The sequence below is a fragment of the Elephantulus edwardii genome, unplaced genomic scaffold, assembly GCF_000299155.1.
Source record: "Elephantulus edwardii isolate Elephantulus edwardi_28Jun2011 unplaced genomic scaffold, EleEdw1.0 scaffold00031, whole genome shotgun sequence".
Lineage (NCBI taxonomy): Eukaryota > Metazoa > Chordata > Mammalia > Macroscelidea > Macroscelididae > Elephantulus > Elephantulus edwardii.
The window spans coordinates 9,753,628-9,766,861 of NW_006399781.1; the positions used below are offsets into that span (position 1 = coordinate 9,753,628).

At 40.0% G+C, this 13,234-nt stretch overlaps 1 protein-coding gene and 1 pseudogene across 2 annotated transcripts in view; one reads left to right on the forward strand and one right to left on the reverse strand.

Annotated features, from left to right (window-relative positions):
- MAP3K13 (mitogen-activated protein kinase kinase kinase 13) overlaps nucleotides 1–13,234 on the forward strand; it is a 218,861-nt gene that overhangs the window by 7,796 nt on the left and 197,831 nt on the right. The gene's annotated exons all lie outside the window — the stretch shown is intronic.
- On the reverse strand, nucleotides 3,660–4,267 carry LOC102844024 (annotated as a pseudogene). Its single transcript, XR_438855.1, has one exon. The product of XR_438855.1 is annotated as an adenylate kinase 2 pseudogene (transcript).

A 13,234-nucleotide genomic window follows, 5' to 3' on the forward strand; every position in this document is an offset into this window, starting at 1 on the left:
AAAAAAAAAAAAAAGAATCCTTGTTTCCAAGGAGCAGCCCGATTTAACCCTCTCCAGGATGAACCTCTTTGTTTCCTTAGTAGTCCATGGTACATACAATACTCTTCTCCAGCACCACAGCTCAAAGGCATCAGTTCTCCTTCTAGCTTCCCTAATCATTGTCCAACTCTCTGATGCATAACAACTGATTGCAAACACCATGGCCTGTATCATGAGCACCTTAGTCTCCAGAGTGAAACCATTGCTCTTCAGCACTATGGACAAATCCCTAACAGCAGACTTTCCCATCTCAGTACTTCTTAATTTTCTGGCTCCTTGTGCCAAGAGTGTTGACTGTGGAGCCAAGCAAACTAAAGCCGTGAACAATCTCAATCTCTTCACCATCCATCCTCATGCTACCAATTGGTCCAGTGGTGAGAATCTTTGTCTTCTTTATATTGAACCTCAATCCATACTGAAGGCTGCAGTCCTTTACTTTCTCCAGCAAATGCTTCAGGTCCTCCTCAGTTTCAGCAAGCAGGGTTGCATCATCTGCATAACACAGATTCTTGATTAATTTTCCTCCAATCCTGATGCCACATTTCTCCTCATAGAGCCCAGTCTCCTGGATAATCTGTACTGCATGTAAGTTGAAAAGGTATGGAGATAGGACACATCTCTGGCATACGCCCTTCTCAATTTTGAACCATGCAGTGTTTCCTTGCTCTGATCTGATGACTGCCTCCTGGTCCAAGAATAGGTTTCCCATTAGCATGATCAAGTATTCTGGGATTCCCATTATTCTCAGAGTCAGCCACAGTTTGTTATTTTTTTAGTAGTTGTTAATTTGATAGTAGTTAACAAAAATAATCCTGTAGGACTTGCTGTTAGCATTTTAGTGATATGATTTATTTTAAAATGGCTTTGCAGTTTCTGCAGGATATAATTGCTAAAATGCATTATGCATTTCTTCTGTTAGAAAATTCAAGTTAGCCACTGTACTTTCTAATCATAATATACGGTAAAAGGTTATGACGTGGCCCAGTGCTAATTTATTCAACTAAATGAGCCCTGGTAAATATTCTTGTATTGAACCAGTTATACAGAGTGTGGCTTGATGCTCGAGCCCTGAGTTGTAATCTCAACTTCACTGTTACCAGATATGTAGCTACCTATATTTCTTAATTTCTTCATCTGAAAACTGGCAATCTCAGTATCTTATTCTTCAGGTTGTGGTAAGAACTAAAGGAATATTGCTGGTTTGTGAAATTCTGCATACATACGTTTCAAATAGTGCCCTGCACACTGTATGGCTTGGTAAATATTAGCTGCTATTAGAGTGGCATCCACTTCCTAAACAATATGCCTCCAGAAACTCTATGAACTTTGATAAATGTCAATAGTTGTAGAAAGGCTTCAGGCCTTTTGTTCATAGGGTCGCTATGTGTCATGCTCGACGTGAAGGCAATCAACAACAACATTTTTGTTAATGCTTAACGTTCTCTTGAAAAGGAGTAGATTGCAAAAAAAGAGGCATTAAAAGAATGAATGAGATTATAAGTATTGTCTCAAAAAAAGAGAAGAGTGATGAATGTCAGGGTGATTACTGTCTATCAGCTGAGGGACACAGGAGTTATTTCCAGAGCTGGTATTTCAGATCACTGAAGTATTTCTTTAGTTACCTTTTGGACATGTTCATGGTATTTTTGTTCACAAATCCCTTCCTTCCTTTCTCCTTCTTTCTACATGCTATATAATGTTCTGATTAACTACAGACCAAAAAGATAACAGTTTTTCAAAGCCCTATGTTTAAAACTTATTAGGCTTACAAATAGAATTTGTGTGTATGTTTTGTCTTAAAGCATCAAGTACCACATATTTGAAGACTATGGCTTACCATCATTACGTGTTCCAGATTTGTGCTTCAATAAGTTCATCAAGACTTAGATCCTCTACAAAACCTCCAAGTCGCATCTATATTAAAGCTCTCCATTGAACCTGCTCATAAAAGTAAAAACGTAAACAGACTTAAATATATCAGTATGTTCCATTTTATTTTCTTGCATCTAACATCTCTTCAATTTCCTTGGCCCTTTGGGTCATATTGGTTATGTCCTTTCAGAGTAGAACTGAAGAAACAGTCCATTCCAAGCAATACACGGCTTTGGCTCTAACTTTTTATTGGTAGAAAGTATAATCCAGAACATCGACTCATTCAATCCTGGACTGAGAATTGGGTTCTGACTGCCGACTTTTTTTACAAATACCTTAACCATGGCACCACCAGTTGTTATGTGCCATCGTCCACTGCAGTTCATAGTGACCCTGTGAACAGCAGATCAGAACCGTGCCCTGTCCTGCATCTATCCTCGGCCTCCTCCCCCCTGCTCAAGTCACTGTGTCAAGGCATCTTGGTGAGGGTCTCCCTGCCTTGTTCTGACCGCCACCCCCAGGTTTCCCAGCGTCTTTTTCCATGAGCTGGCATCCTCCCGGCCCCACCAGAGCTCCTTTTATTCCTACACTAGATAAACTAAACCAGAATCTTCATGTGATTCTTATTAACTCATTCTTGGGTTTTTTTGTTTTTGTTTGTTTGCATTTTTTTCCTGGAAGTGATCTTAATTTTTTGTTTTTTCGTTTTGTACAGCTTTATTGATATAAACGCGGTTTACAATGAAGTACACATATTTAAAATGTGTTAATTTAAGAGTGTGCCACAATATACACTTTTAAAAAAATTTATACTGATTTATTTACAATGTTTGAATACATTGTTTTTCACAAAAGATTCTTCACATTTCTTTTTTTTTTTTTACAAACTTTTAATATGCTTTATTGACTCAGAAGCCAAATAAGGCAGCATTTGGTCACTTGAGAAAGGCACCTCATTGAAAACAGTACATCACAGTGCTGTTGAGTGATCCCAGTCATAGGATTTGAGGATGGAAAGGACAATCTTTGGATGACACTGCTTAGGGCACTTGCATATTTATGACAAAGAGTTCCTTCACACACCACGTATGGAGAAGAGATGAGTGCGGGATTCTGGCGTGCGCTGGATGGCTGATCCATGAGAGCAGGTAGACTGGTAAATGAGTGGCAAGGCTGGGGAAGACAGCGAGACCGGCATGCTCTCCAGTTCCCATGATTCCAGTCAGCTTGATATGCTGAGCCACCAGTCCCGTGAATACATTCTGTATCGCTTTCAGATGTAGAGATGATTGATCTCGGAGTATAGGGGGAAAGGTTCAGTAGTTAAGAGTCTCCCTACTCCGAGCTATAGGACAGGTGAACAGTTCAATTTCCTGCATTTTTAGGCTGGCAATCCATGAAGTTCTGATATAAAAGTTGAGGTTTTAGGGCATTAGCTTTGAAAAAATATTGTTATCAGTTCAGAGTAAATGAAAATCCGATTCTGTAGAAATTATAATACTGTACCTCCTTATTTATACCCATACCCTCCAATCAGTGTTATTTTAAATTCATTTTTCCCTTTTCCTTATACTTTTAAAGACTTCCACCTGTGTGGAAAGGAAACCGCCTTATTACATAACACTGCTGTTCTTCCAAACACCCCCTTTTTTGACCCTGACCACCCTACCCCTCTGCCCAGCACTTAAGAGGAGGGATCAGGCCGCGGGGTGATGAGCAATGGTGCGGTCTTGCCTGGCCTTCTGTTACTAGAATGTGGCTTTGGAGAAGGCTGCGAGGATGTTGGCAAACACGACATCAGGGGTCTGGGATGCATTGATGGCCCAGTGTATGCCCCTTTTCTGGTTCTGGTAGTAGTCCACTAGAGGGATGGTCTGAGTATAGTAGGCCTCCAGGCAGATTTTCAAGGCCTTCTCATTATCATCTGATCGGCGGATCAAAGGTTCCCCAGTGATATCATCCGTCATGGGTTCCTTCGGGGGGTTGAACTCCTCGTGGTAGGAGCGGCCACTCTTAGGGTCGATCAGCCTTCCTGTGATTCTCCGGATGAGAGATCAGGGATACTGAATTCAATCACAGAGTCAAGCTTCTCTTTCCTCTTCTCCCTGAGGTCAGCGAGCATTTCTGCTTGCCACACTGTCCGAGGGAAGCCGTCTAAAAGAAAACCTTTCTTGCATGAAGGGGTCTCCAAACTCTTCTCAATGAGCTCTACCACCATTTCATCGCTTACCAGTTTCCCAGCATCCATGGTTGCCTCTAGCTTTTTCTCCAGCTCAGAGCCAGAAGCTACCATGGCCCTAAGCATATCCACAGTAGCCACATGGCAGACACAGAAGTTTTTGGCCAATTTGGGTGCTTGGGTGGTCATGTGGTGAATCAGGATCGGGCACTGCCAACTCAAAGTTATGTGGTTCCAATCCACTAGGTGCTCCATGGGGGAAAAGATGGGCAAAATCCTCCCGTGAGAGTTATAAATCCTCTGAAAACCGACTGGAGGGTCAGATAGGAGTTGGTTCCTATTTTGGGCCCGTTCATCTGCTGGAACATTGGGAACCATGACTGCCCAGACCTCTGCCTACCAACCGACCAGATTCTTCACATTTCTAACTCATTCTTGTTAAGGTGACTGTGATTCAACATGTCAGATAGAAATGCAGATCCAGCAGGAGGTCAAAGCAGGGTGAGGTGATTGGAACTTGGTAAAAACTTGGCATGATACCTGATGTTTAGAATTAGGTCTTTTGTTATGTCTTATGATATATGACTTGAGTTAGTAATGAGGAAAGGAGGATAAAATTTGAAAAATAACTGGTTATACTATCTGAGGCCATGTGGTTTAGAGAGAAGAACCCTAAGCCTAAAATGTTATGATTCTTTTTGTTTCTGCCTCTTCCTAGAATGTGATAACTTGGAAAGTCACTTCACCTGCCCATCATGGGAGGGTGGAGGAACAATACAGGAGGGGAAGACCCTGCATGAGATGAATTGATTCAGTGACTAGGGTAATGGGGGTAGGTATGTCCGAGACAGTGAGGTTGGCTCATGATAGAGCAGGGTTCAGAGGGTCGCTATGTTGCAGGTGACTTGATGGCACATAACAACAATACAACATAAAGCGAATCTGATGGAATATTTTCCCAGCCTCCCTCACAGAATAATTGTGAGGATAAAATGAAACAATGAGAATAAAGAAGACTTTTCTATGAAATGTGCAGTACAGACATGGTTCTGTTATACAATTATAAATAATTTCTTGCAACTCTTTGACCTGGGAAGGTAGGTAACTTAAGCAACGTGAAATCTCCACTGTGTCCAGGCTGGAAAATTGTAAGAAGGCTATGAAGAATTTTTCATTTTCCTCTGAGGACGTAGAATACTAGTATGAGCCAATTCTAAGAAGAAGAAAGACTAATTTTCTCTTTAATTATGTGTTAGCACATGTTAGTTAGCTCTAGAGTGGTCAGTCGTAGGTTGTAACGTATTACTGGCTTATAAAATTTGTTTATTTTTTCAGGTGGATTTTTTTTTTAATGGACCAAGGACAGAAAATTTTACAATGTATCTCACATGACATGAGTAAATACTGTTTTACTTATCTGCATGTGTGTGGGTGTGTGTTTATGTGTGTATGTATCCATTTGGTCATTAAATAAAATGCTCCCCCCCCCCCCACCACCACCAGTTGCAGTCACTGTTCAAGGAATATCATTCTGGTAATGCTTTTCTACATGTCTGTATCCTTAAAATCTACATATCTGTACATGTTTCTTCTCACTTCGTATTATTACTTGTGACAAAAGAGCTAACAATGTAAGTTTCACTTTTGGTCTAACTGATGAGAATTTTTTTTTTTTTAGCATAGAAAAGGCCTGTTCACCTTGTGGGCATTTTTTTACAAATTATTTTTATTTTGGAGTTATGTATTCCTTTTTATTTTTTTGTACTAGTTTATTTACAAAATTAGAATCTATTGTTTTGAGAACAGATTCTTCCACTTTCCCTCGCTGCCCTCCCATCATATTATACAGTTCCATTGTTAATCAATCCCCACTCTCCCCGCACATCCTCATCCCTCTGCTTTGACCTTCCCTCCCCCTGATCCTTATATTCATTCTACAATAATGGTTTTATACAATATTTATCCTGGTGGGACTGAGTGAGTTCACTCAGCACAATGCTCTCCAGTCCCTCCCAAGTTAGGTAATACTTTACAAAATCATTGCCCGTGCTTGCTATAGTATTCCATTGTGTGAATGTCACGTAATTTTTCAATCCATTCGATTGTGATTGGACATTTGGGCAGTTTCCATGTTCTTGCAATGGTGAATAATGATGCTGTGAACATTGGTGTACAAGTCTCCATTTGTGCCTCAGTTCTCATTTTCTTGAGATATATTCCAAGTAGTGGGATAACTAGGTCATATGGAATTTCTATGTTTAGCTTTTTGAGGAAACACCAAAGTGCCTCCCAGAATGGTTGTACCATTTTACAATCACCCTTGTGGGCATTTTATTTAATATGCTCCTACCATCTGCTCTTATACCTTTATTATTATGGACTTTCATGCCAGTATAATAACCTCATACTAGTACAAAGATAGGGAGCTCTGGTGGTGGGTAAGGAGTTTCACTGCCTTTAGAATGCTGGGATTACTTAATTTTGCTTAATGGAAGCTTGTAAAAGATGTTGGTTTTCCATTAATACAAGTTATATAAATGTATATAATTTTAGCAACTTGAATATCTATCTGAAAGTTTAAAGTATAGAATCCAGCTATTTCATTTTCTCTGAATTGTATGTGTTAGAACTGACTCATAGCTGACCCAAGAGTGGTTTTCAGAGATAGTTAATCACACTGGAGGAGATTGCCCACTCTTCTCCTGCAGAATGGCTGGTGGCTTTGAACCATGCACCTTTGGGATTACAGCACAGTTTCTTACCACCAGGCCATCAGAGCTCCCTTAAAATCCTTAGAACTCAGCTATTTCATTTTCTCTGACTAGTAATGGACAGACTTTATGCATTAGTAAAGACAATCAGTTCCAAAGATTGTCCATATGAGGTTATATCTGTGACTGTTGACAATGTTGTCATAAAGGCTTATTACTATATACACTCAACTTTAAGTTCTTCACAGAATTATACTGACATTGACCACCTCTCCATGTAGAAAGTAGGAATTACCTATGAGAAAGGTCAAAAGAAATAATTAGACATCAAACATACTTAATCATACCTTCGTCAATTCTCACCTCTAGCCTGACATATAATTATCCCTTTTCTGCCTTCTGAGTACCTTTGACATTCTCTCTTTTTATCATTCTTATTTGTTCTACAATCATCTTTGTCTTCACTTCTGTACTAGCTCCTGTCTAGCCTTTTTGTATCCACTCTTCTCTAATGTCACTGCTTTTAAAGCAATCTTTTGAAAATACATCTCTGATTTTTTTATTACTTGCTCTAAACTTTTCCACCTCATTGTACTTGAAATCCAACCTCAGTTCTTTAATGTGCTGTCAAGACATTGCATTAAAAAGATTGCTTGGTAAGACTTTTCTAGCCGCTATCTTTCTAGCTCCTACCAAGTGACATGGTCAATCTAACTGCTATTGAGTTGAATCCAACTCATATAGAAACTCTCCACTGAATTTCAGAGGTTGTACAATTTGATGAGGGGAGACTGCCAGCTTGATGTCTACTGATCCCTTGGAGACACAATCTTTTGGTTAGCAGCACAACACACTGAAGTGTTTCCAACCTGCAGAGGGGACTAGATTACTAGTAATGAAAGAAACTACATGGTGCCCTCTAAAAGGAGCATTTATAATAACGCAGGGGAGGCCTAGTCTGACTTTTACCCACTTCATAAAGGGGAACTATCCCCATCAATAATATTCATAGTACCACACAAGTAACTACATAATCAGACATGCCACCCCACATGCTCTTGCACCTATTTCTTACATGTTTGTTGTAAATTGACTCACAGACTTTACTCACATTTGTGGGATTTACTAAGGAAATAGGTTGAGGAGTGAGTGAAGCAAAGAATATCACTAATACAAGTCTAGGTTTAGTCCAACAGCCCTAAGCCAGATTACTAGCAAAACACCATTCCTCAATTAGTCAAAGTTCAGGTTCTGTTCAGTGACACATATGCAAGAAGCTTCTGGTTTCTTCAATCATCCAGCAAACTTTATCTCAAAGCAGTTACAAGTTAACTTTTCCTACAGTCATCCAGCAAGCAAAACTAACTGTGGCTTTTATCTCCAGAATTCCTTTGGTTGCACCTTACCATAGCCTCTTCACAGCTGTTGTCACAGTCTCTTCACCACCTTTCTAACACCATCACTGCCTTCTCTCACAGTGTAGAAAGCACTTGCTTATATTGGTCCCCCAGCTGTTAATGATTTGCAGGACCATGTTTCCAGAGTTAAAGTAGCTGGAGATTATTCCCCCAAATGGGGACTGACATAATGGCTAATAAAGCCAGTTTTCAGTGGTTTTGACATTCCATATCCATTAAGGCGAGACCATGCAAATAAAGTATGTAGGATGCTAATGTGGGGTTTGGTTAGTTTTGCCATTTTTTTCCCAATTTAAATTCAGCCATTGCAGAGGTAGAAAACAGCAATCCCATTACTATCAGGAAAGAAGAGTTTAAAAGTGCAGCATGTCCTTTGAACCCAAGACTCCTGTGTGAACCACAGCTGAAGAGCTGTAACACTGCAGAGAGGATGTAAGATCACAAGACGGAGTTGGCGTGAGACAAGATGATGAGACGGTGGTGAATGTCAGACGGGTGGTGGACTCCTGACCCATGCATGGAGCAGGAAAGCTGAGTGCCTGGTGGAGAGTGGATTCTTGCAGACACTTGCTGGGAATGCGAGATTTGTTGGCCCCCAGAGCTAGAACCAAGTACTTTAGAGTCTAGGCTTCCTGGGAAATGGGATTATGGCTGGACACATAATTGACAGAGCTACAAGACCTCTGTGACGCTTGCCCAAGCATGTTAGAAGCCAGCCAGGGTGCAAGGGTGAGGGGTCAAAAAGGCATGCTGAAATGACACTGTGCTGATTGAAGAACTGTATCCTGAGTATTCCTGATCCTGAATTGTAACCTAATACTTTCCTAACAACCCCCTAAGCATGATATTGCCTCTGAGTTCTACATGGTTAATACAATGAATCATCAAACTTGTTAGATAAGTAGTAAATGATGTGGGAGGGAGAGTTGGTGTTAGAATTAGTACAAAGGTTTGGGCAGTGGGGCGAGGGGACATGTCTGACCCTGCAATTCATAGGAATTGAATTGTTGATGGGATTTTTTTCCCTTTGTGAAATTAGTGATGGTCAGGGACCACCCTCCTACCCCCACTGCCTATACTTTTTCCAGTCGGTGACTTAGTAATAAGTTTCTATATAATCAGCTAAATTGGGGTGAAGGCTGGGAGCTAATCAGGTGACTTAGATGTAAAAAACCCTTTCACCAGTGTAGAACTCTTTTGTATGTATGTGACATTAAAGAGGAAATTATATAGCACATATCTTTTTACTGAACAAATCTTTTTAGTGATTTTTTTATATTTTTTCATTTAAAATGCAATCTGTGGGGATACCTGCTGACCAGAGAGAGAGAGAGCAGACAGAGATAGATGTGAGGATGAATGATAGAACGTTCAGTAAATTATACATGATTGAATAGGGCAGGTGTGTTAACTTTTTTATTCATTTTCTGTTTTCTTCTTTGTATCCTTAATTTGAATACATATGTTGTAATTTTGGAGTTGAGTCTTATGTCTGTCCTGTGCTGATTTTCAGGCTTCAGAGAAAGGAACTAAACCAGCAATGGATATTTAAAGAAATTATGGAAATATGTATTTTTAAAAAAGTTATTACATTGTACATACTTCCAAGAAGAGGTATGAAAGACATAAAAATTGGTGTAAAAATACCACAGAGGTCATTGTATTTTCTATAGTAAATGATATTGAAGTAGAAAGTTTTGTTTTCAATAAAAATGTTGATGTGGCAGAAAGAAAATGTCCCTCAACATCTTTGCTGACAGAAATTTTGTCACACATTGAATACAGGAAAAATATATATTCATGCTTTTAAATAATTTATTTCCCAAATCATTTTCCTCAGAATGCCGACGCAGCTTAAAGAGACTCTGCAAACCAGAAGTTTTCTGTAGTGATTTAAGTTTGGAAAATGTTTCATTCACTTTTGGAAATTTATACTGCATATTAGCAGTTTCCAAACTTGCATGTGGCCAGGACTGCTTTTTGCAATTACTAACATTTTAGGAAATGGTGTTTTAGATATTGAGTGAGTGTGTGTGTCCTGAAAGCAGGAGTGGCATCTGTGACCCTGATGTGCCAGATGTGATAATGGTTACCCATGGTGGACAATGTTTGGTGGCACTCCCCGATTAAAACAAGTGTGGAAGCAGGAGTGGCATCCACTTCTGAAATGGCTTGCCTCTGGAAACTCTATGAACAGTGCTCAGGTCTTGCATTTATAGGGTCCCTATGAATCATCTATGACTCGACGGCACCTAATAACAATAATAATAGGTATATGTGTGTTTGTGTGTACATATATGTGTGTGTGTGTGTGTGTATATATGTATGTATATACATATATACACACACATATATATATATATACACACTTAAGTGCCAAAAAAGCACACAAGTCTGTTCAGGAGAAGGTGAAACCAAGTTGCTTCTTGGAGGCAAGGATTCTGAAATTCCATCTGACATTTTGGGTATGTGGCCAGGAGGAACCAGTCCTTGGAGAAGAGCATCATGCTTGGAAGGGTGGAGGGACAGTACAGGAAAAGAAGACCCAGGATGAGATGGATTGACCCAGCAGTTGAGGTAACAGAAGTAGGTGTGTGGTAGACAGTAAGACTGGCTCAGTATAGGGCAGGCTTCAGAGCTGTTGTTCATAGGGTGCAATGAGTTGCAGTTGACCAGAAGGCACACAATAACATTAACAAAATACACTGTATCAACAGTATTTGATAGACTGTAAAATTAAGTAAACTCTCAAAGTAGAGTGGCCTTAATATTAAAATTATTTCAATATTCGACTTTCACTACATTGAATGGTTGTTATTAGATAATCTGTACAGCACTGAGCCAGCTAGTCACTGTCTTTTCCTGGAAATGTTTTCTCTTTACTTGACCTTCAGTATGTCACACCCTTCTAGCTTTTTTCTTACTTCCTTGATTCTTCTGGTCTTCTTTGTTATTTTTTTCTCACCTTTTGACCTCTAAACATAGCACTCAGGTAGGGAGTATTCTGAAGCAGTCTGATTCTACAGAGGTTTTGATTTCTAGTTCTGGTGAGACTCTGGGGCATTGTTTACTGGCCATAGGCTGTGAGTTTATTTTATCCAGCCTCCTATTTAAAAAGGCATTTATCTATCCACTTCCGAAATAGCTTGCATCCTGACACTCTGTGAACCTGGAGAAACGATGAAAGTTATGTAAGTGTTCAGGTCTTTTGTTCATAGGGTTGCTATGAGTCATCAACAACTCGACAGCACTTAACATCAACAACAACAAACACTGTATGACCTTTGCGCTTAGATCTTCTCTCTTGGACATTGTATTTTTTTCCTAGCCATGCTCACTTCTCTTGATGATCTCATCTACTCTTGTGGCTTCATTATCATCTGTGAGATGCTGATGAAACCAATTTTATGGCAATTGGTTTGATTATGTTGACTCCACATCTTTACCTTCTACTTGGACCTCTCCCCTGAACTCCAGAGTGTATACATTCACCAGATTCTCTCTATTCAGATGCCCAAGATTCATCTCAAACTTAGTATGTTCTAATAGAATGCCTAATCTTTCTTCCTGTTGAAGTTGCTCCTCTGTAGGCGCTCTGATGGCCTAGTGGTAAGAAGAGGCTCTGCAATCCCAAAGGCTTGTGGTTCGAATTCATCAGCTGCTCCATGAAATAAGGATCGGCAATCTCTTCCTGAGCAATTAAACTGACTCCAAAAATCCACTAGAGGGTCAGCTGTGGGTTGATTATAATAATATATGTATGTTGCAAGGGGGGACCAGTCCTTGGAGAGGGATGTCATGCTTGGGAGGGTGGAGGGACCATGCAGGAGAGGAAGACCCTTGATGAGATGGATTGATTCAGTGAGGAGGGTAATAGGAGTAGGTGTGTCAGAGACAATGAGGTTGGCACAGGATAGAACAGGGTTCAGTGCTGTTGTCCTATTATGATTGCTCTGAGCCGCAAGCAACTTGACAGCACCTAACCACCACAACAACAACATTTAAAGTTGCTCCTCTTTAGTGTTCTGATTGTGTTGTTGAGTCAGAACTGACCCCTAGGAGATTGGCCATCCTCCCATGGATTAGCTGGTGACCTCGAACCCTGTGCCGTTAGGATTGCAGCTCAGCTTCTTGCCACTAGGCCACCAGAGCTCTCTGTTCTCATCATACTCACTGATGTTCTCATCATACTCATTGTTCCTATTTCTTAACAATCTGATCCTCTCTAAAGTTACACTGATTCTGCATAAAAGTATAACCAGCGTCCGACCACCTCCACTGCTTCCCCTTACAGTGGCCTCCTAACTTATCTTTCTGCTTCCACCATTGTCCCTGGCAGTCTAATAACACAGCAGACCAGGGGATCCTGTTAGAAGAGATGTCAGATCAGATTACTCCATTTGAAACTCTATAATCTCACCAGTAAAAATGAGAATAAAACCAGTATTGGTGATATGCCCATTTTATTACTAAATCCTTACCCTTTTTGGCCTGATATTATACTTTTCTTTCTAGATTAACTGATTCAGCAGAGTGGGGTGTTTTTTCCCCCCTGTTTCTAGGGAGCTCTCTAGTCATCCTATCTAAAATCCACCTCAACACACTTCCTTTTTTCTTTTTCTGCTTCCCTTTTTTTCAGTTGTACTTCCCACACTAGGTAGGACAATCTACTTTTTTTACTTTACTGTTTCTTCCAGCACTGGGATGAGAGCTTTTGGAAGTAGGACAGTCTGTTCTCTTTGTTTTTTCTGCCATAGAACAACAGTATTTAGCCAGGCCTAAAATTATACCCTGAGTCACAGAAGGTACTAAGTAAATGTTTGTTGAATGAATGGTAATTAATGAATCCTGTATGGAGTTAATTACCTTGATATTGCAAAATAGAACAGTTGAAAATTTCACTTACCAAAAAATCGAAGTACCATCAACAAACGAATGGCTAGAGAAGCTGTGGTATATTCACACAATGGAATACTATGCTGCATTAAAAAACAAGGAACTCATGCAATATTATT